The sequence below is a fragment of the Oryctolagus cuniculus genome, chromosome X, assembly GCF_964237555.1.
Source record: "Oryctolagus cuniculus chromosome X, mOryCun1.1, whole genome shotgun sequence".
Classification (NCBI taxonomy): domain Eukaryota; kingdom Metazoa; phylum Chordata; class Mammalia; order Lagomorpha; family Leporidae; genus Oryctolagus; species Oryctolagus cuniculus.
In genome coordinates this window covers 36,941,672-36,962,896 of record NC_091453.1, presented here as the reverse complement: position 1 = coordinate 36,962,896, position 21,225 = coordinate 36,941,672, and the positions used below count along the sequence as shown (strand labels likewise).

Genomic DNA, 21,225 nt, shown 5'->3' with positions numbered 1-21,225 from the left:
TTGGGCCAATGGGGTGTCAATTTTGTTTATTTTTTCAAAAAACCAGCTCCTCGTTTGGCTGATTTTTTGGAATTTTTTTTTATTCAATCCTGTTGATTTCTTCTCTGATTTTAATTATTTCTCTTCTCCTACTAGATTTGGGTCTGGTTTGCTGTAGGTTTTCTAGATCCTTGAGGTGAATAGAAAGCTCATCTATTTGGTGCCTTTCCAATTTCTTGATGTAGGCACCTATTGATATAAACTTTCCTCTTAACACTGCTTTTGCTGTGTCCCATAAGTTTTGGTATGTTGTGCTGTTATCCTCATTTACTTCCAGAAATGTTTTGATTTCTCTTTTAATTTCTTCTATGACCCATTGTTCATTCAGGAGCATGTTGTTCAATCTCCATGTGTTTCTGTATGCTCTAGGGATTCCTGAGTTGCTAATTTCCAACTTCATTCCTTTATGGTCTGAGAAGCTGCATGGTATGATTCTAATTCTTTTGAATTTGCTGAGACTTGCTTTATGGCCTAGTATGTGGTCAATCCTAGAGAAGGTTCCATGTACTGCTGAGAAGAATGTAAAATCTTTAGCTGTAGGATTGAAAGTTCTGTATATATCTGTTAGATCCATTTGGGCTATAGTGTCGTTTAAATCTACTGTATCCTTGTTGAGCTTCTGTCCTGTTGATCTGTCTATTTCTGAGAGTGGAGTATTGAAGTCCCCCAGTACTATTGTATTGGGGTCTAAGTCTCCCTTTAAGTCCCTTAACAAATCTTTTAGATAAACTGGTGCCCTGTAGTTAGGTGCATATACATTGATAATTGTTATATCTTCCTGTTGAATTGATCCCTTATCATTATATAGTGTCCCTCTTTGTCTCTCTTAACAGTTTTTGTGGTAAAGTTTATGTTGTCCGATATTAAGATGGCTACATCCGCTCTTTTATCATTTCTGTTGGCATGGTATATCTTTTTCCAGCCTTTCACTTTCAGTCTGTATGGATCTTTGTTGGAAAGATGTGTTTCTTGTAAGCAGCAAATAGATGGGTTTTGTTTTTTAACCCAATCAGCCAAACGGTGTCTTTTAACTGGACAGTTCAGGCCATTCACGTTCAATGTGACTAATGATAAGTGGTAACTTTGCCCTGCCATTTGCCAAAGATAAGTTCTAATATATGCTTTGAATTCCCTGTGATCTTTTGCTGTGAGCTTTCCTTCCTTTATCTTCTTTAATATTGATGTCCGTGTTTCTGTGTTTCTGTGTGTAACACATCTTTAAGCATCTTTAGCAGGGCTGGACGAGTGGCGACAAATTCTTTCAATTTCTGTTTGCTATGAAAAGTCTTTATTTCACCTTCATTCACAAATGATAGCTTTGCAGGATATAATATTCTGGGCTGGCAGTTTTTCTCTCTTAGTACCTGGGCTATATCTCGCCATTCCCTCCTAGCTTGTAGGGTTTCTGATGAGAAGTCAGCTGTGAGTCTGATTGGAGATCCTCTGAGAGTAATCTGACGTTTCTCTCTTGCACATTTTCGGATCTTTTCTTTACGTTTCACTGTGGTGAATTTAATTACAACGTGTCGTGGTGAGGATCTCTTTTGGTCGTGTTTATTAGGGGTTCTGTGAGCTTCCTGTACTAGGATTTCTCTGTCCTTCTCCAAACCTGGGAAATTTTCTGCTAATATCTCACTAAAAAGGCCTTCTAATCCTTTCTCCCTCTCCATGCCTTCAGGAACTCCTAGAACCTGAATGTTGGGTTTTTTAATAGTATCCTGAAGATTCCTGACAATATGTTTTAGATTTCTAATTTCCTCTTCTTTTCTTTGGTGTGACTGTATCCTTTCCTTTTCTCTGTCTTCTAAGTCTGATATTCTCTCTTCTGCTTCACCCATTCTGTTTGTAAGGCTCTCTATTGTGTTTTTCATTTGATCTATTGAATTCTTCACTTCATTATGATTTCTCGTCACTATCACAGTTTCCTGTTGTACTAGTTGTTTCGTTTCATTTTGATTCCTCCTTAATATTTCATTTTCACAAGAGAGGTTTTCTATCTTGTCCATTAAGGATTTCTGTAGTTCAAGAATTTGTTTTTGAGAACTTCTTAATGTTCTTATCAATTTTTTGAGATCTGCTTCTTGCATTTCTTCTATCTCAACATCTTCATAATCTTGAATTGGGGTGTCTTTTTCATTTGGGGGCGTCATGGTGACTTCCTTGTTTTTATTACCTCGGTTTTTGCGTTTGTTATTTGGCATATTGGAGATATTTGGTTTCTTCACTGTGGTGCTTTTTCTTGTTATACTATGACTCTAGATTAAGTGGACTATCTGTTTTTGATGGAGCCTTAGCGGCTTGAGATGGGTGTGGCCTGAGAGCTCTGTTTGGTGTGCCAAAGGTGACACTCCCAGGTTAGGCGTGGTAGATCTCTCTCTTTCTTTTTTTGATTCAAAAGGTAAGTAATTCCGTACAGCTGAACGAAGTTGGAGGTAGTTATTAGGCAAATGATATACCCACAGGAGCTAGAGATTGGAAGCTCTTTCCCAAGGACCACACAGGGAATCTGTTCAGCCCTCAGAGTGGGCTCAAATTCTCCTTCAGTCTCCCACTGGGTTGCCAAAGTTACGGAATTGTAGCGTCTCTGGAGAGTACTGACGTGAATTCCATGAGTTCTCTCCCCCACCGTCTCTTTTTTCACAGTCTCAGTTCAGTAGCACCACAAATTTACTAGGTCCTAATCTCCTGTTAATTTGCCCCGCCCAGAGTCAGGTTTTTCTGCTAGGCTCAGGGCCGGTGCAGACCTGAGGTCGCTCTGCTTATGACGTATGTCCAAGATGGCGCCTGCTCTTTGTCGTGCTCGCCCTTGAGAGGTGAGCGGAGAGAGAGAAACCCGTGTCCGTACCAGTCACCTTTTTTTTTTTCTCTCTCTCTCTCTCTTCCAGTTAGCCTGGTGAACTTTTTCCCCCCGGGGGTCGTTCCCTCTAGTCTCCTCTCTCCGTTTGCCTGCCGGTGTCTCGGGCTATTGAGGTTCGGCTCACCTCGCGTTCCAGCGTTGGTGTGTTGAATCTGCCACTGGTGTCCTGAACTGTGGGCTCCCACGCTCTCCATGCAGGTGCACTGTGAATCACGCATTCCCAAAGAGTTTCTTCTGCTGTTTCCTCCCCTACTCTTCCTTGAACCTGCAGTATCTCCACTTTTATTAAACTATCTCTCCCCGGACTATCAGTGTGCTCCCTTCCTATTCTGCCATCTTGCCTCCTCCAGAATACATCAAATAGATTTTTTTTAAATGAAGCCAATTGTAGGACAGTTTTTTGAAAAGTTATTCTTCCTCCATTATCTTTCCTTCTTGATATAATATCAATTTATCACATCTGTGAGCAATTCTGCACTCTGTTTCAGTCTGGTGATGTTTTGCCATTACCGCACTGTCCCAATTACTGTACGATATGATTAGTTTTGGTATCATGTAGTGTGAGTTCTGTTTCATTTTCCTTTCTATATAATTGTGGGCATCAGCCATATTGAAGTAGGTTGAAGAGTCAATGATCTCCTGATAAGTTGAGATAAATTTGCTTTGAAAGCCACAAGATAAATGTGTTTATAGCTGCAGAAGGATACATTCCTCTCAGCCTGGGGGAATGACCCAATATATAAAGGAGAGAGTAATTGTTCAGGACAGAGAATTGATCGTTCCATGAGCACAGTACCTGAGAAGATGGCAGGCATGCCATCTGGAACAGAGATAAGGGTGCTCTTTCTAGTTTGGAACTTAGGTAGTGGAGGAATGGCAGAAAATGGCAAAGCAGGCACCAGGAAAACTGGGTATTGGAAGCTCTGCAAAGCCCCAGCCTCTGATAATCTACACTATCCTCTCAGCTTCCGTGAGATTAACATTTTTTTTGGATTCCATGTAGCAATGAGATGATGTGAAACTTGTTTGTCTGAGCTTGGTTTATTTCAGTTAACACAGTGACCTCTAGTTCCGTCCATGCTTTTCAAGTAATAAAATTTTATCCTTTCATGGTTGAGTAATATTCTGTTGTGTATATGTACCTCATTTTCTTTATTCATTGGTGAATGGACACCTAGGTTGTTTCCATTTCTTGCCTATTATAAATAATGCTGTAACAAAAATGGAGGTGCAGATGTCTCTTAAACTGATTGTTTTCATTTCCCTTTGATATATACCCAGGAGCAGGATTGCTGGATCATATTTTGTTCTATTATGAGGTTTTTGAAGACTACATAAACTGTTTTCCACAGTGGCTGTACTGATTTACTTTCCCATCAAAGTTTACAAGTGTTGCCTTTTCTTCACATCTTTACCAGTACTTTTTGGCTTTTTCTCAATGGCCAGTCTGAGTGGAGTGAAGTGATAGCTTTTTTGCAGTTTTGTCATGCATTGCCCTGATGATTAGTGATGGTCAACATTTTCCCAGAACCTGTTGTCCATTTCTATTTCTTTAGAGAAATGTCTATACAGATGTACTGCCTGTTTTTTAATTGTATTATTTGCCTTTTTTTGCTATTGAGTTTTCTGAGTCCTAACGTATTCTAGATATTAACCTCTTGCCAGATATTTAGTTTGCAAATATTTTCTCCTGTTCTGCAGGCTGTTTTTTCTTCTGTTGTTTCCTTTGCTTACAGAAGCATTTTTCTTTCATGAAATCCTGTTTATCTTCTTGTGCTTCTGTCTCCTCTGCTTTGGAATCTGTTCCAAACAGCCATTACCTATCCTAATGTCCTGAACAGGCTCTATATTTTCTCTAGCAGTTTCAGTGTTTCATATCTTATATTCAGATCTTTAATACATACTGAGTTGATTTTTTTATGTGCTGAGAAATAGTGCACTTCTTATATTCTTCTGCATATTGACACCAAGTTTTCTTAGTAGCATTTCTTGAAACTGTCTCTTCTCCAGTGCGTGTTCTCAGCACCTCTGTCAGAGATCAGATGACTGTAGAAGTGTGGGCATACTTCTAGGTTTTCAGTTCTGTTCCACCGGTCTATGTGTGTGTACTTATGCCAATCCTATGCCTTTTTTTTTACAAGTATAGATTTGTAGTATATTTTCCTATCAGGTAGCATAATGTTCTGTGCTTTGCTCTTTTTTGCTCCAAATTGCTTTGGCTTTTGGGGACTTTTATTTTTCTCCATTCAAATTTTGATAGATTCTTTTCTAGTTCTGTGGAAAATATCCCTGGCATCTTTGTATGAATTGCATTGAATCTGTTTTATTGATAGTCTTTCAATATGTACACATTATAATTTTTTCCTATTTTTTGTGGTATCTTCAATTTCCTTAATGAATGATTTGTGGTTTTCATTGTAGGTGTCTTTCATCTTTCATATTTTTCTTAGATATGTTTTTTGAGCTTTTGCAGATGGGATTGTTCTCTTGACTTCCTTTTCCATGTAGTTGATTATTGGTATATAACAGTGTAATTGTTTATTGTATGTTGCTTTTGTTGTCTACTGTTTTGCTGAAATGTTATTATTAGCACTAATAGGTTTTTGGTGGAGGCTTTGGGATTTTCTATAGATAAAATCATGGAACCTGCAAACTGTAACAGCTGGCTTTCTGCTTTCCCGGTTGGATGTTCTTTACTTGTTTTTCTTTGCAAAATTACTCAGGCGTTGCATTCAAGTATTCTGTTGGCTACACGCGGTAAAAGTGGGCCTCATTGTCTTAATCCAGACCTTAGAGAGAAATCCTTCAGTCTTTCACCATTCCGTATGCTGTTAGTTATTGGCTTGTTATCTTTGGCCTATATCATGTTCAGGCATGTTGCTTCTACACAGAATTTGTTGAGAGTTTTTATGATGAATAGATGATTGTATCAAATGCTTTTTTCTGCATTTATTAAGATGATTCTATGACTTTTGTCCTTCATTTTGTTGATGTGGTGTATGTCACCTACTGACTTGTGTAGGTGGAAACATTTTCGCATCCCTTGGATGAATCCCACTTGGTCATAGTGAATAATTTTTCTAATGGGCTGTTGAATTCAACTTTCTAGTATTTTGTAGAGGATTTTGACAGCTACATTCGCCAAAGATATTGGCCAGTAGCTTTCTTTTTGACTTTGCGTCCAAGTCTGGTTTGGTATCAGGGTAAGGCTGGTCTCATAGAATAAGATTGGAAGAATTCCTTCCCCCAATGAGTGGAACAATTTAAAAGGAATTGGTGTTAGTTCCCTTTAAATTTTTGGTACCCTTCAGAAGCAAAGTCATCTCTTTTTAGTCTTGTATAAGTGAGAGACATTTTATCAATGAGTTAGTCTTGCTATTCAATTTTGTCTGTTTTATATTATACATTTTAAATTATTAAATCTATTTAAGATGTCTATGTCAAGGGATTTTTCCATGTCTTATAAGTTATCAATTTTTTGCCATATAAGTGCTCAGAATAATCTCTAAGAATCAGTTGTAATGTGTCAGTTTTATCTCTGTTTTTACTTATTTGAGTTTTTCCTCTTCTTATTTTGTCTAGCTAAGGGCTTATCAACTTAGTGTCTTTTCAAAGAAGTATGCATTTGCAAAGTTTTGTTGCTTATTGATCACTAATTTTATTGCATTGTGGTCATAAAAGTAATCAATATGATTTCTCATTTTTTGGATTAGTTTGAACTTGATTTCTGACCTACCATATGATGTATCCTGGAAAATGTTGCACTGCTGTTGGGAAGACTGTGTATTCTTCAGCTGACAGAAGGAATGTTCTTTAACTGTTTATTATGACCAATTTTTCAAGGTTACTGTTTAATTTTGCTTCTGTGTTGGCTTTCTCTTTGGATGATTGGTCCTTTGTTTTTAAATTCCCTACTATAGTATAATTGAGTCTCTGTCTCTCCCTTGAGGTATATTAATATTTGTCTCAAATAGTTGTTTATTCTGATACTGAGCAAATTTATATTTATGATTTTATTTCTCTTGGCTAAATTTTACCACTAATCACCCTGTAATGATCCTCTTCTTCTCATTTTTCTATTTTTGACTTAAAATCTATTTTATCTGTTATAAGTATGGCTACTCTTGTTTCCTTTAAGAATCCATTTGCACGGAATATCTTATTCCATTCTTTGAATATATGAGTGTCCTTGGAAATGCAGTGAGTTTGTTGTAATTACCATATAGCGATATCTTGGTTTTTGTTTTAACCCATTCATTCAATGCCTTTTAATTGGGGAATACTGTACATTTAATTTTAAGATAAATACTGATAGGAAAACTCTTAGGGCTACCTTTTTGACACTCATTTTTAAGCTTAATATATTGCCTTTCTACAATGCTGGTGTTTTTTGTGGATGAGTATTTTTCTCTAGTAGTGTGTTGACGGCTTGTTTATTTTTTTGGTAAGTCTGTTTTATTTTTCTTTGTAGTTACCACAAGACTTGCAAGTTATTTTTTCATCATCAAAAGCTATTTTCAAATGATATAAACACTACATGGATAACAAAGATAGGAAACAAAACATAAACTAACTAACTAAATAATGCTATTAAGGAACTGAACACTTGCTCTGCATTATTCACTTCAATTTTAATTTTATTACCCATTCTATTTCTTCATTCCATACCTATTAATGTATTAAATATTTATTTTTATTCTTTGATTTCAAATCTTCATATTAATGTTTATGCACAATATTTGCTGTATTAGAGAATTTTGAATTTAAAGCTACACTTACCAATGAGTTTTCTAGATTCTATTATTTTTTTCTTCATCATTTGTCTTTTTTCCTTCAATTTGAAGAACTCTGTACCTTTAGCAGTACTTGTAAGGCAGGTCTGTTGGTGATAAATTCTCTTAGCTTTTATTTTTCTGCAATGTGTTTATCTTTCTTTCATATCTAAATGATGGCTTTGTTATGTACAATGTTTTTAGTTAGCAATTTTCTCCATAAGAAATAAAAAAAATCTCATCCCAATTTCTCATGGCATTCAGGCTTTTTGCCAAGAAGTGTGCTGTCAGTTGCACTGGGACATCTTTATTTGTTATTTGCTTCTTTTTCCCTTGTATCCATAAGCATTCTCTTGCTGCTGGTGTGGTACAGTGGTTAAGCCACAGCCTGCAGCATTGGTGTCCTCTATTAGAGTGCTGGTCCAAGTACTGGCAGCTCCATTTTCCATCCAGGTGCCTGCTTATGCACCTGGGAAAGCATCAGAATATGCACCTGGGAAAGCATCAGAATATGGTTCAAGTAATTGGGGCTATGAACCCATGTGGGAGATCTGGATGGATTTGCAGGCTCCTAGCTTCAGCCTAGCCCATCCCCTGCCATTTTGTCCATTTTGAGAGTGAACCAGCAAATGGGTAATCTGTCTCTCTGTCTCTCCCTCTCTCTCTGTACCTGAGACTTTCAAATAAAATTTCTCCATCATTAACCTTGGAGACCTTGATTATAATATGTATTGCAGTACGTTCAGTTGAGTTGAAACTGGTGATGTTTGACCACTCTGTACTGGAGGGTTTTATGTCTCACTTTATTTAAAGTTTTCTATGATTATCTCTTTGCCTGTTATTTCTACTCTTTGGCATTCTGGTCTTTCATGAACTTCAATACTTCATATGTTTTATCTTTTAATGCTGTCCCAAACTGCCTGTAAGCTCTCTTTGTTACTCCTGGGTATATTCTTTTTTCTCCTCCAACTATGTATTTTCAAAAAACTTGTCTTGAAGCAAATTGGTTTCTTTGTTTCATTTATTATTCTATTTCTAAGGATTCATTTATATTTATTTGAAAGGCAGAGTGACCGGGGTAGGAAGACAGGGAGAGATGAGGTAGAGGTAGAAAGACGTTAGAGTTAGAGGTAGAGGTAGAGGTAGAGGCAGAGGCAGGGGCAGAGGCAGAGGTCCAGGTCCAGGTCCAGGTCCAGGTCCAGGTCCAGGTAGAGAGACCCATCTGCTGTTTCAGTCCACATATATCACAACAGCAAGAACTGGCCCAGGCTGAAGCTTGGAGCCTATTACACCATGTAAGGCTCCCACGTGAGTGGCAGGGACACAAGTGCTTGTACAATCATTCACAGCAGGGCAGCCAAGACTCAAACCAGGGTCTGTTATGGAATCCCACTGTCACAGGCGGTGGCTTAACTTGATGTGCCGCAATGCTGGCCCCACCTAGTACATTTTTCAGCACATGAATTTATTTCATTTTTCAAGTTATTTCCATCTATGTTGATGTAGTAAATATTTTTTCTGTGGTGTTTTAAAGTTCATTGAGTTTCAATAAAATAGCTATTCCAAATCCTGAATTCAAAAATTTGCAGATCTCAATTGCTACCTCCCTTGATTCTGGTACTCATTTTGTTCTTTTTTAAAAAAGATTTATTTATTTATTTGAAAGATAGAACTACAAAGAGGCAAAGGCAGAGAGAGAGGTATTCCATCAGCTGGTTCAACCCCAAATGGCCGACTTGGTGGCACTGGCCCGATCCCAAGCCAGGAGCCAGGAGCTTCTTCTGGGTCTCCCACATGTGTGCAGGGGTCCAAGCAATTGGGCCATTCTCTACTGTTTTCTCAGGCCATAGCCGAGATCTGGATCGAAAGTGGAGTAGCCAGGCATTGAACTGAGTTGAACTGGTGCCCATATGGGACCCTGGCACTGTAGATGGTGGCTTTTCCCACTATGCCACAATGCCAGCCCCTCATTTTGTTCTTTAGGTAAGGTCATCATTCCTAAGAGTTCTGGATACTGGTTGGCACATGACATCATTTGCACATGGCAGGATTAGGTGTTTTTCCCACTCTTGATATTCTGCCATTATTTCTGTCTGATCTTCCAGAAATTCTATGTGTTGTTCTTATTTTCTCTGATCCTGTGCACTCTCCTGCTATTTCAGCTGAGTTGGCTCCTATGTCAATATTTGCCACATGTTTCATGTGAGTTTTCTGCCACTTTTACAGACTTAAGATGATTCCCCAAGCTCAAATGTACTAAATCCTGGTTGGTGCATTGTTCATAATGAACTAGGGAAATGTCTGAGAAGGGGTAGTCTGTCCCTCCACATCCCTTCCTGGAACTGGATTGACCCAGATGCATGGTCCTTTAGTCACCCATTCCATAATATAAATGCTAGTTTATATCCAGAGCCCACAGACCCCTGAGACTAGTGCAGCACGTGGCTAGGAATACAACCTACCCTGCTGTGGTCTGTCTGGTGACAAAGGAGACACACAGACTGAGGTGCTACCCAGTAGCCTTAGGTGATAATAACTGGCATATAGTTTGATCAATGGTGGCCAAAGGACATCTCCTAACACTACAACCAAAAAGGAATATGATTCAAATAAATAGAGGGAGAGAGGGAGAGGGAGAGGGAGAGGGAGAGGGAGAGGGAGAGGGAGAGGGAGAGGGGGAGGGAGGAAGAGAGAGAGAGAGATATTCTTCAGCAAGGTAGTCACCCTGGCAAGGAAGCAATAGATCTCAGAGGAGCATTTATTCAGCATTAATCAAATATTTCTGGACTCTCTCTCTCTCTCTCACTGTCTAACTCTGCCTATCAAGAGAGAGAGAGAGAGACAGAAAGCGCTTCCTTCCATTGGTTCACCCCCCAAATGGCTGCTACTGTCGGCACGCTGCGGCTGGTGTGCCGTGCCGCCCCAATCCGAAGCCAGGAGCCAGGTGCTTCTCCTGGTCTCCCATGGGGTGCAGGGCCCAAGCACTTGGGCCATCCTCCACTGTTTCCCGGGCCACAGCAGAGAGCTGGACTGGAAGAGGAGCAACCGGGACAGAACCGGCGCCCCAACTGGGACTAGAACTCGGGGTGCTGGTGCCGCAGGTGGAAGATTAGCCTAGTGAGCCACGGCGCCGGCCTATGGAAACTCTCTTAAGGAGTATCAGTTATTCTCAGATTAGCTGGCAGTATGACAATGAACTGGGGAGCAATGGAATGTCAGTTAATGAACAAATAAATCCATATTATATGTGATAACAAAATAATCTAGATTCTAAACTATAAAGTAGCCACTTCAGTATTTAAAAGATTTTATCATTTATTTATTTGAGAAGGAAAATTACAGAGAGAGGGAGAGACAGAGAGAAAATCTTCCATCTGCTGTTTCACTCCGCAAATGGCCACAATGGCCAGAGCTGGGCAGATGCAAAGCAAGGAGATCCAAGATTTTTCCAGGACTCATTTGGGGGTGTAGGAGTCCAAGCACGTGGGACATCTTCCACTGATTTCTCATGCCATAAGCAGAGAGCTGAATTGGAAGAGTAGTAACCAGGACAGAAGTCAGCCCATAAAGTACCTACTTGAAACAAATAATCAGGTCATGCTTCTTTTAGAAATTAAGAATGGAGCAGAACCCCTAAAATTGAGAAGGAGATTGCTATATCATGGCAAAATGGAAGAAAGCAATCAAAAAGAGAGGGTAGCATGAGTAGGAATACTGATTAAACTACTTAAAGAAAGAGAGGATTTAGCAAAGCATATAATGAGATGTATATTCTAAGCGTTGTTTTCACAAATATAAAAGTCAAAAATTAACATGAAAGGAGAGAACGGAGACAGCATAAAGGAAATTGGGAGGAAGCCAGAGGGAGGAGTGTAGGTTTTGCAAAGCAGTGAATAGCTGAATGAAAGCATCTAGAGATGCAGTATGAAGAAACTAAGTGCGATCCTAGGATTAGGCAATGTGAGGGCCATTGGTATTTTTGTTCATTTCTTTTTACAATTCATTGTAATTTAATTACATATATTTAGCATATATATAAAAATTATATTATGCTTTACAATTATTGTATTTTTTGCTTAAATTCTTAATTTACTTTTAGAATTTCATGTCTCACAGGAGACAATATGTGTAATTGCCAGTGTTGACTTTTTTCAATGGATTTCAATTCAAATATTTCTATTAATTTTTACAAACTATTTGACTTTTTAAATTTTTGATCAACAAGCTAAACTTTTTATGGGGTACAGAGAAATATTTCAACACATGCCACAGTATATACTAATCAAACCAGGCAATGAGCTATGTTTTATCTTTTTGTTGTATTCAGAGTTGACTGTCTTCTCACTTGCAGGAATTACATGGAATTTAGTACAATATTGGGAACTATAGATTCCCCATAGTACTGTGGAACAGAATTTGTTTCTTCTATCTGAGTGTAATTGGTACCCATTTTTGACACTACCTCTACACTGCAGGGTCTTAGTCCACCTGTACAAGGATGGACTGGGTCCGAGGAAAGGTAAGTGCACCACTCGCCCATTCCCCAGCCTTCCGATCCGGAGGCAATCAGACGCAGGGGGGAGTCAAGTCTAGCAAGAACTTGTTTATTTCACACGTAACAGAGCCTTTTATAGCACAAAACTGCAGAGTCATTGGGGCAGGGCTAAGGACCAACCAATCACTTAAACGGTCATTTTACGGGGCGATTTTTACAGGACTAGCCACATGTCTATACACTTGTTACTAGTTTTGTTACCTCCCCTGATGTTGCATGGCCAATTAGCTTTAGTGGTAAACAACTTTGGATTTCACCCACCTTACTTCCTCTGGGCACCATCTTTGAATTGCTTCGTGTAACTAATTTCCCCACATATACCCTGATGCTTCCAGGTCCCTAGTAATAACTATTCTAGGTTCATATCAAAAATTTTGTAGCTTCCACAAATGAGAGAATACAGGCAGTGTTTCCCTTAACTGATTTGGCTTATTTCACTGAACCTAGTGATCTCCAGTTCCATTCATTTTGCTGTGAATAGTGGCATTTTATTGTTTAGCCTAATAATATCCATTTTGTGTGTGTGTCTGTGTGTGTTTGAATAAAATTTTCTTTATCCATTCATCCATTAATTGGGAGTTAAGGTGACTCCATATCTTAGCTATTGTGAACAGTGCCACAATGAACACAGGGGTGTAGGTATTACTCTGACATGCTGATTCATTTCCTTCAGATGTATACCCAGGAATGAGATAGCTAGGCCACATGATAGATTTATTTTAGATTGTTGAGTAACACCCATATTGTGCTCCAGAGTGGGTAATTTGCATTCCCGTCAGTACTGTGTAAGATTCCCTTGTTATCACGTCCTCACCATCATGGGTTATTTTTGTGATTTTTTTTTTTTTGACAGGCAGAGTGGACAGTGAGAGAGAGACAGAGAGAAAGGTCTTCCTTTGCCGTTGGTTCACCCTCCAATGGCCGCCGCGGCCCGCGCGCTGCGGCCGGCGCACCGCGCTGATCCGATGGCAGGAGCCAGGAGCCAGGTGCTTTTCCTGGTCTCCCATGGGGTGCAGGACCCAAGCACCTGGGCCATCCTCCACTGCACTCCCTGGTCACAGCAGAGGGCTGGCCTGGAAGAGGGGCAACCGGGACAGAATCCGGCGCCCCGACTGGGACTAGAACCCGGTGTGCCGGCGCCGCTAGGCGGAGGATTAGCCTAGTGAGCTGCGGCGCCAGCCTTATTTTTGTGATTTTGATAATAGCAAATATACCTGAAGTCAGAGAGCACACGTATCCTCGATTTGCTTTTCCATGAAGGCTAATGATATGGAGCACTTTTCATGAAATTTCTAGCATTCACAATTTTTTCTTTTTTTTTTTTTTAGGTTTTTAAAACAACATTTATTTTAAAAATGTTAGTGAAGGAATTGTAGGAAACTAAAAAACACAAGAAGCTAGGAAAAACTTAAAAGAAATTTAGTTCAACATTCCCTTCTAGGTCTTGTGTGTGCACACACAACATCTACTTCATTGTGACTTAGATTATACACAATGTTTGCATTGTGGTTTTCACACTTCATGAAAATTTGATTCAGAATCCCAAAGCTGTATGAGTATTTTGATAGCCAAGAATGCACAACATCGACTCAATCTGTTAGGAAAAAAGGTACCTCTGACCTTCAGGAAGACAACATTTTTGTAAAAGGCAAAAATGGCAGCAGGTCTCTAAACAAACATCTGCTGAGTTATAATTAAGACACTGCTTTCCCCTAGTGCCAGGTTTAAAGGGACACACACAGCAGTGGTGCATTCTAATTATTGTGTTTCTGGGAAAATTCATGACCAGTTTGATAACATGGAGATATCAGCAAGAAGGGATATTTCCATTGCATCACTTTACGTACTCCTATAGCACAGTCAAAAGCACACACATCGAAGCTGTCTACAAAGCACAGATATGAACACACTCGCATGCCTCTCGTTATACACTTCTTTATGCCTCTGTGCTGCCAACCTGCTGAGTGGTTCTGACACACACTGCTCAGAGGTGACTTAACAATTCCAGGTTCAAGCTGGCCACTTCCGCCTGTGGGTAGTCCGTGTGTTTGCAATTTGTGCCAGGCTTGCAGATGCAGCGCAGCTCTTGAGGCCATAGCACCGAGAGCAGACGGACACAAAAAGCTCCCACCATACCCCATAGCTCCTCCTCAGTGGCAGGGGACGGGGAGATGGTTCTAGTCCATTAGCTTCCCCAGCCCCAGACCTTCCTTAGCCCAGAGACCTGGGCCTCCAGTTCTAGCCTTCCCGCTCTGTTCCCGAGCATCTGTAGAGCGTCTCCACACTGTTTCCTGTTTCCATGGGAGACCGTGGGGAGGAAGAAAAGCCACCCAGAGAAGGAACTCCGGGGTGGCTCACACACCTGAAGTGTGGGGGAGGAGGCCGGAAGTGAAGGGGCGGGGATTGGTGAGGAGGCAGGGCTCACTCACCGGAAGTGTGGGGGAGGAGGCCGGAAGCGAAGTGTTGGGGATTGGTGAGGAGTCCAGAAGACAGATGGTGAAGGCGGATTTTCACTCAGGGCTACCTGGGGGACTTTGGTGGAGGCACTCGGCTGTTTCATCTGGCTGAGACTCGGTCGTCATCAGCGAGCTGAGAACTCTGCATGAAGGTGTGAGTTTTCAGGAGGACAGTTTGCGGGCTGTGCTTGGGACGAGGGGTGGAGAGGCAGGGCTGGAGGTGGGCCTGGCCGCCAGGGCTTCTGCCCCTCTGCCCTCTGCCACCTCAGGACTAACCTGGCTGACGGGGCGGGAAGATGGATACCACTGCGAAGATTCCTAACCCTGTGAAGACCCTGCAGGAGGAGGCAGTGTGCGCCATCTGCCTCGATTACTTCACAGACCCTGTGTCCATCCGCTGTGGGCACAACTTCTGCCGAGTGTGTATAACTCAGTTGTGGTTCAGGCAGGATGAGGACGGAGAGGAGTTAGAATGGGAAGAGGAGGAGGGGGAGGAGGGGGAGGAGGGGGAGGAGGGGGAGGAGGAGGAAGAGGAAGACATTGAGGAGACTGTGGGGGCCAGTGTTGGATTGGAAACGCCCATTGTGGATGATGACTTGCAGCGTGCCATGGAGGAGGAGTTTGAGGGGCCCATTGGAAACAGGGAGTCCAACTGGGATTCCGTGTGGGGGGAGGAGGAGGAGGAAGAGGAAGATCAGGACGTAGTGGACATGCAGGAGGAGCACCTCAGTTGGGAGGATGAGGAGGAAGTTCTGGCAGAGGGTGAGGAAGAGGAGCTGGACCCCGCCGCCCCACTGTCTCCTCCTCCAGAGCTTCGGAGGTGCTTCACTTGCCCCCAGTGCCGAAAGAGTTTCCATCGGTGGAGCTTCCGCCCCAACCTGCAGCTGGCCAACATGGTGCAGGTGATTCGGCAGATGCACCCAAACCCTGCCCAAGGGAGCCATGTAAATGAGCAGGCCATGTGTCCCAAACACCAAGAAGCCCTGACGCTCTTCTGCAAGGTAGACGAAGAGGCCATCTGTGTGGTTTGCCGTGAATCTCGGAGGCACAAACAGCACAGTGTGGTGCCGGTGGAGGAGGTGGTGCAGGGGTACAAGGCCAAGTTGCAGGGGCATCTGGAACCCCTAAGGAAGCACCTGGGGGAGCTACAGGACATGAAAGCCGAGGAGGAGAGGCGGTTGGCAGAGCTAAACAGCCAGATGGATTTAGAGCTGGCAGGTGCAGCCTCCGAGTTTGGGCAGCTGACCGAGTTTTTGGAGGAAGAGCAGGCACATCTGCAGTGGCTCATCCAAGAGATGTACAAAGCAAAGATGGGAAGAGCTAGAGCCAATGTCAACCACTTCTCAGAGCAGTTTACCAAACTGAGTGGCCTGCTGGCTGAGGTCCAGGAGCGGAGCCAGCAGGGAGGCCTACTGCTTCTCCAGGAGACTCTCAAAAAGTGTCAAGAGGTATTGCAGCAGCCCCCAAAGATCTTTCCCCCTGAAATATCCCAACCCCTTGGTGATGACTTCAGGACAGACGCCATCGTGAGGAAAATGAGCCGAGTGTTCTGTAAGGATACAAGAGTGAACCTGAAGCCAGATCCTGATGCAGCTCCTCTGGCTCCGAATCTGTCCACCGATTCCTGTGATCCACCTGGTGGAGAGGCGGCAGGAGGTTTTTGACCATCCCTACACGTTCTCAGCCCTCAGCTGACTGTTGAGGCCAGGGGGCCAGAACATATGCTCTGAATGGCAGTATTGGTAGGTAAATGTGGGTAGTGGAGTGTTTATATGGTCGGCACTGCTTATGAATAGACACATCCTAAGGAAAAGATGGACTTGGAGAGGAACTTTGTGGACACTGTGGATGCGTACTTCTCATGTCATCATCCAAGCTAACGGCTTCAGTTGCCCAAGCAGCACATGCTACAGCAGCTAGTGGTGTGTGAGGATACCGCTGAGAACCATTATGGAGCACAGAGTTCAAGAGAGCAGACACTGCTGAGACCAGGTGAGAAACCACAGCACGTTGGAGTGTATCTGAACTGAGAGCCTGAGTGTGTGGGCTTCTACGACATGGAGACTCTAGCTCATCCGCACTCCTCATCTGACCTCCTAGCAAGGGTGTCTTCCATTCTTCCACATGCTTTGCAAAGTCACCTGCTCCAAGCTCTGCCCCTGATCAGTCACTCATCTGCCGGTGCCGCTGATGTCCTCTGCATGGTCGTGATGGAGGATGTTTCATAACTTTATATTATCAAGGCTCCTCCCACCATGTTACTGTCTTCCTTCTGACTCCTTCTTGAACCCAGGCCCCTGCTTCAGTCTTAGGAGCTGCAAGTAGAATTCTGGCCTCCATTTCAGCCTTCTCACCTACTGTGTCTGTCCACCATGGGATCCCTGATAATGACATCAGCTGTCTGTTTTTCCCAGTCTTTCTAGCCCAGTCCAGGCCTGGGGTCTGAGTTTGAGTAGGAGATGAGAGCAGACTGTAATTTCTTACCTTAACATCATTTTTCCCCAACCCCTGTTCAACTTCATGTCAATCCTGAGGCTCCCGGGTTTCCGCTACCATTGCAGCATCACGATTCCAACTCCAGTTTTTGGTGCAAAACTTTACTAAATGATTTGGAATCTGTTTTGAGGGAGCAAGCTGGGTGAAAGGATAGAGCTGGGTAAAAATCATTCATGCTTTCCTCTGGAAACTTTACTGATTCTATACTTTCCTTAAATCCCCAATTTCTTCCTGCATAGACCAAACAGAGCTTAGCTTCAGTAGCACATCTGGCATAACCCAGCAATTTATCTTCTCCCCCTTCCTTTGCCCAGCACTGTAATTTGGGAAGAAAGGTCATCCCATCCTACCCCTCCAGGTCTCACTACGAGACTCTTCTCTTCTGTTCATCAGACTCTTCTCTTCTGTTCATCGTAATTGCTTTTGTTACTTTCCAGCCTCTCTCTGCCTTTTAGTTCCTTCCATTTGTTCAGCCCTGCCCCTTAGAAATGCATGTAACATGTAGGTATTGAGTTGGCTGAAATTTTGTAACACCACACTGGCAATACACCTTTTGCAGTTACATCTGTCCCACCTCTTTTAATCCAGTGAACAACTACTGCTTGCCAAAGTTGCTTAAAATTTTCACACAATGTTTCCTATCACTTTGTGTACATTATTCACAAAATATTGAACTATCCTAATCTTCTTTAATACACACTAAGCGTTGGGTGCCTTCATTGTTGTGCATTGAGTTTAGCTGCCTTTTACAGGGCCAGCATCCCATATGAACACAAGTTCGAGTATTGGATGCTCTCCTTCTGAACCAGCTTCCTAATAAAATGGTTTAAGATCAAATGGACATATTTAGAAGATATCTTAGGCTATAACCATTTTTACCTGTGCTCCTGGGAAAGCACAGAAACTGTCCCAAGTCTTTGGGCCTCTGCACTCATGTAGGAGATCGAGATGAGTACCAGGCTCCTGGCTTTGTCCTGGCCCAGCCGTGGCTGTTGTGACCATCTGAGGAGTGAAAGAACAGATAGAAGATCTCTCTGTGTCTCTCCTTTTGTCTTTGTACCTCTGTCTTATAAATAAATGAATAAATCTTAAAATACACCAGACACTTGTATATATCTAGGAAGACTAGACATATACAGTTGGTCTTTAAAAAGGTCATGGAAACTGGATTTGAAAGATAAGTTATTTTGGTGCAAAAAGCCTGAAACCCATGTAGTTTTCCTTAGCATACATATTGCATAAAAATTATATGGGTTTCAAACTTTTTCTATCAAAGCAGACTTACCTTTTAGTTCCACTTTCCACGAACTTTTTGAAGTACCTCATATAAGAAGTTGTCCTCTGAGTACACAATATTGTGTAATAAAATTTGCCCATGTAACAATGGTTATATCCTGAAGTATCTTTTAAATATGACCATTTGATTTTGAACTATTCACTCTACTTCCTGACCTTGTAAATGTTAAATGTACACTGTTGATTCTGGAGACATGTAAACACTAATCAGATCCAAATATGGAAAATTTCTCTCTTTCGAAATACTTTTCTTGGCACTTGTACAGTTCATCCCCTTTCCTCATTCCAAATCCCTAGGAATCACTAATACACTTTCTGTTTATAAATTTGTATTCCCCAAATAACTTACATTAGACAGTAAAGTGTTTGGTTCTTTATGTTTGGTTTCTTTCACTTAGCATATCAGTTTTGTGAGCTGTACAAGCATTGGTAATTTGTTGCTTTTCATTATTGAGTTGTGTTGCTTTACATGAATATACTTTAGTTTGTTTATCCTTTAGCAGCTGTTAAACGATTTGGTTATGTTCAACTTTGTCTGTTACAAAGGAAGTGCCTGTGAACATTTCAGTAGAAGCTTTCATTGATGCATAAGTTCTTATTTCTCTTGAAAGTCTCTAGAATTCTATAGGAGTAAGACTACTGAGTCATATTGTAAATGTTTCTTTCTTGGAAAAGGTGTGTAACTTTTAATGAAAAGTCAGTATACAATGTTGCAATCTCAGAACCAAGATGTGAAGGTTCCAGACCCAATCTGCAAATATTTTGTTCCAGTAAATGTACTTTCTTTTCATCTGCCTACTATCTTTTAAAGAGGAACGCTTTTTGATTTAGTAAACTTAATTTGTGAATTTTCCAATTCATAGTTTCTGATTTTTGAATCCTAAGAAATGTTTATGTAAACCAGTGCAGTAGATTCTCTGACATTTCTTTACAGAAGTTTTACTACATGGGAATCTTACATTTATGTGTATGATGCATTCGGTTTTCATTTCTATAGGGTGTGAAATACAATATCGGAGGTTCATTTGTTTGCATGCTGACGTCTTACAATTTAAACACTCATCCTTCAATAAAATACCTTTTCCTACTGAATTATCTTGATTTCTTACTATAAAAATCAACATAAATATGTTCGTCTCAATTTGAACTCTGATTTCTTTACCTGTGCTCATAACGCAATGACTTGACTACCATAGCTTTAAACAACCTTGAAAAATCTTATGTGCTTTTTATATTTTATGCATTTTTGGATATTATACTCTCTCTGTTTTTATATAAGAAATTTTAACAGAAACATCAATTTTTTTTAAACAGAAAGATGCAAGGATTTTCATTGGGATTACACTGAATCTGTAGACACTTTGGTTGAAACTGGGACATATTCACAATGTATTTTTAAATAATTATTTATTTACATTGAAGGAGTTACAAGAGAGAGGGAGAAACAGAGAGAAACAGAGATGTTCCATCTGCTAGTTCTCTCCCTGGTTGGCACAAGTGCCAGTGCTGGGCCAGGCCGAAGCCTGAAGCTTCATCTATGTCTTCCACATGGATGATAGGGGCCTAAGCACTTGGGACATACTCTGGTGCATTTCCCATTTGATTAGCAGGGAGCAGTATTGGAAGTGGAGCAGCTGGGGCATGAGATGGTGTACATACAGGATGCCAGTATGGCAGGTGGTGGGTTTATCCACCACACTACAAAGTCACCCCCCATGTTCACAATTTTGAATCTTAAAATCCACTAATGTGGTATATCACTCATCTGTTATTGCCTGTTCTAATTTTTTTCTGTAATGGTTTTTGGCTTTTTTTGTACAGGTTTGCAGGAACTTTGTTAATTATTTATCACTAATGTGACATGGCTTTTTGGTGCTATAGTAAGGGATACTCTTTTCACCTTCAATTTTCAGTTGATTGTTGCTGGTATATAAAAACAGCATAGACATCTTGTATTGTACTTTGCTATACTTCCATTTATGTTAATGGAATTAGGTATATCTCATTTGGCTACAATGCTTTAAATTTTTTGTGTATACTTATTGTCGAAGTGCTATTTCACTACAGATTTGGTGTCAAAATAGTTTACATTTACAGCTACTATCTTGTTTTATTTTGTTTCTTATCACATCCAGTTTTATTCATTTTTCCTATTTCCTCTTACACTATTTTAATCTGCATGGCTTATTTTCATATCTTTGTTTTTAGCAGTTGCTATAAGAATGAGAATATAATTAACTCACACATAGACACAAATAACACTACACCACATGTTCTGAGTAACAACTTTGTTTCCTTTCCTTCCTTGCATTTTTAAAAATTGCATATAAGGAAAGGATTTTTATTTATCCACAATTTTAGCATTTGCAGGACAATTCAATTATATTCATGGATCCAAATTTCCTTCGTTAATCTAGTAATCTGTTGAATTGCAGTGGTAAACTTCTATGTTTAAAACGACTTTGTAATCCTGGCACTGGAGGGTACTGGTTTTGGTCATGACAGTCTGATCACTTCTGAATAAACTTTCTTAACAATTTGTTTAGGATTTTAATAAATACCCTCACGAGTGACATTAGCTTCAACACTTAGTTCATAAATTATCTTTGATGGACTTGGGATCAAGGTCACACTAGGTAAATAAAATGAATTGGAATATAAAAACTGTTCCTTGGGCCTGAAATCTTTGAAAGGTGTGAGTAATGTGGGACCTGGCTTTTCCACATTCAGCTGCTTCTGGATCACATCTCTATT

At 40.9% G+C, this 21,225-nt stretch overlaps 1 pseudogene; it reads left to right on the top strand.

Moving 5' to 3' along the window:
- Nucleotides 1-10,373: 10,373 nt before the first annotated feature.
- Nucleotides 10,374-19,550, top strand: LOC127487851 (E3 ubiquitin-protein ligase TRIM41 pseudogene; annotated as a pseudogene).
- The last annotated feature ends 1,675 nt before the right edge of the window (nt 19,551-21,225 follow it).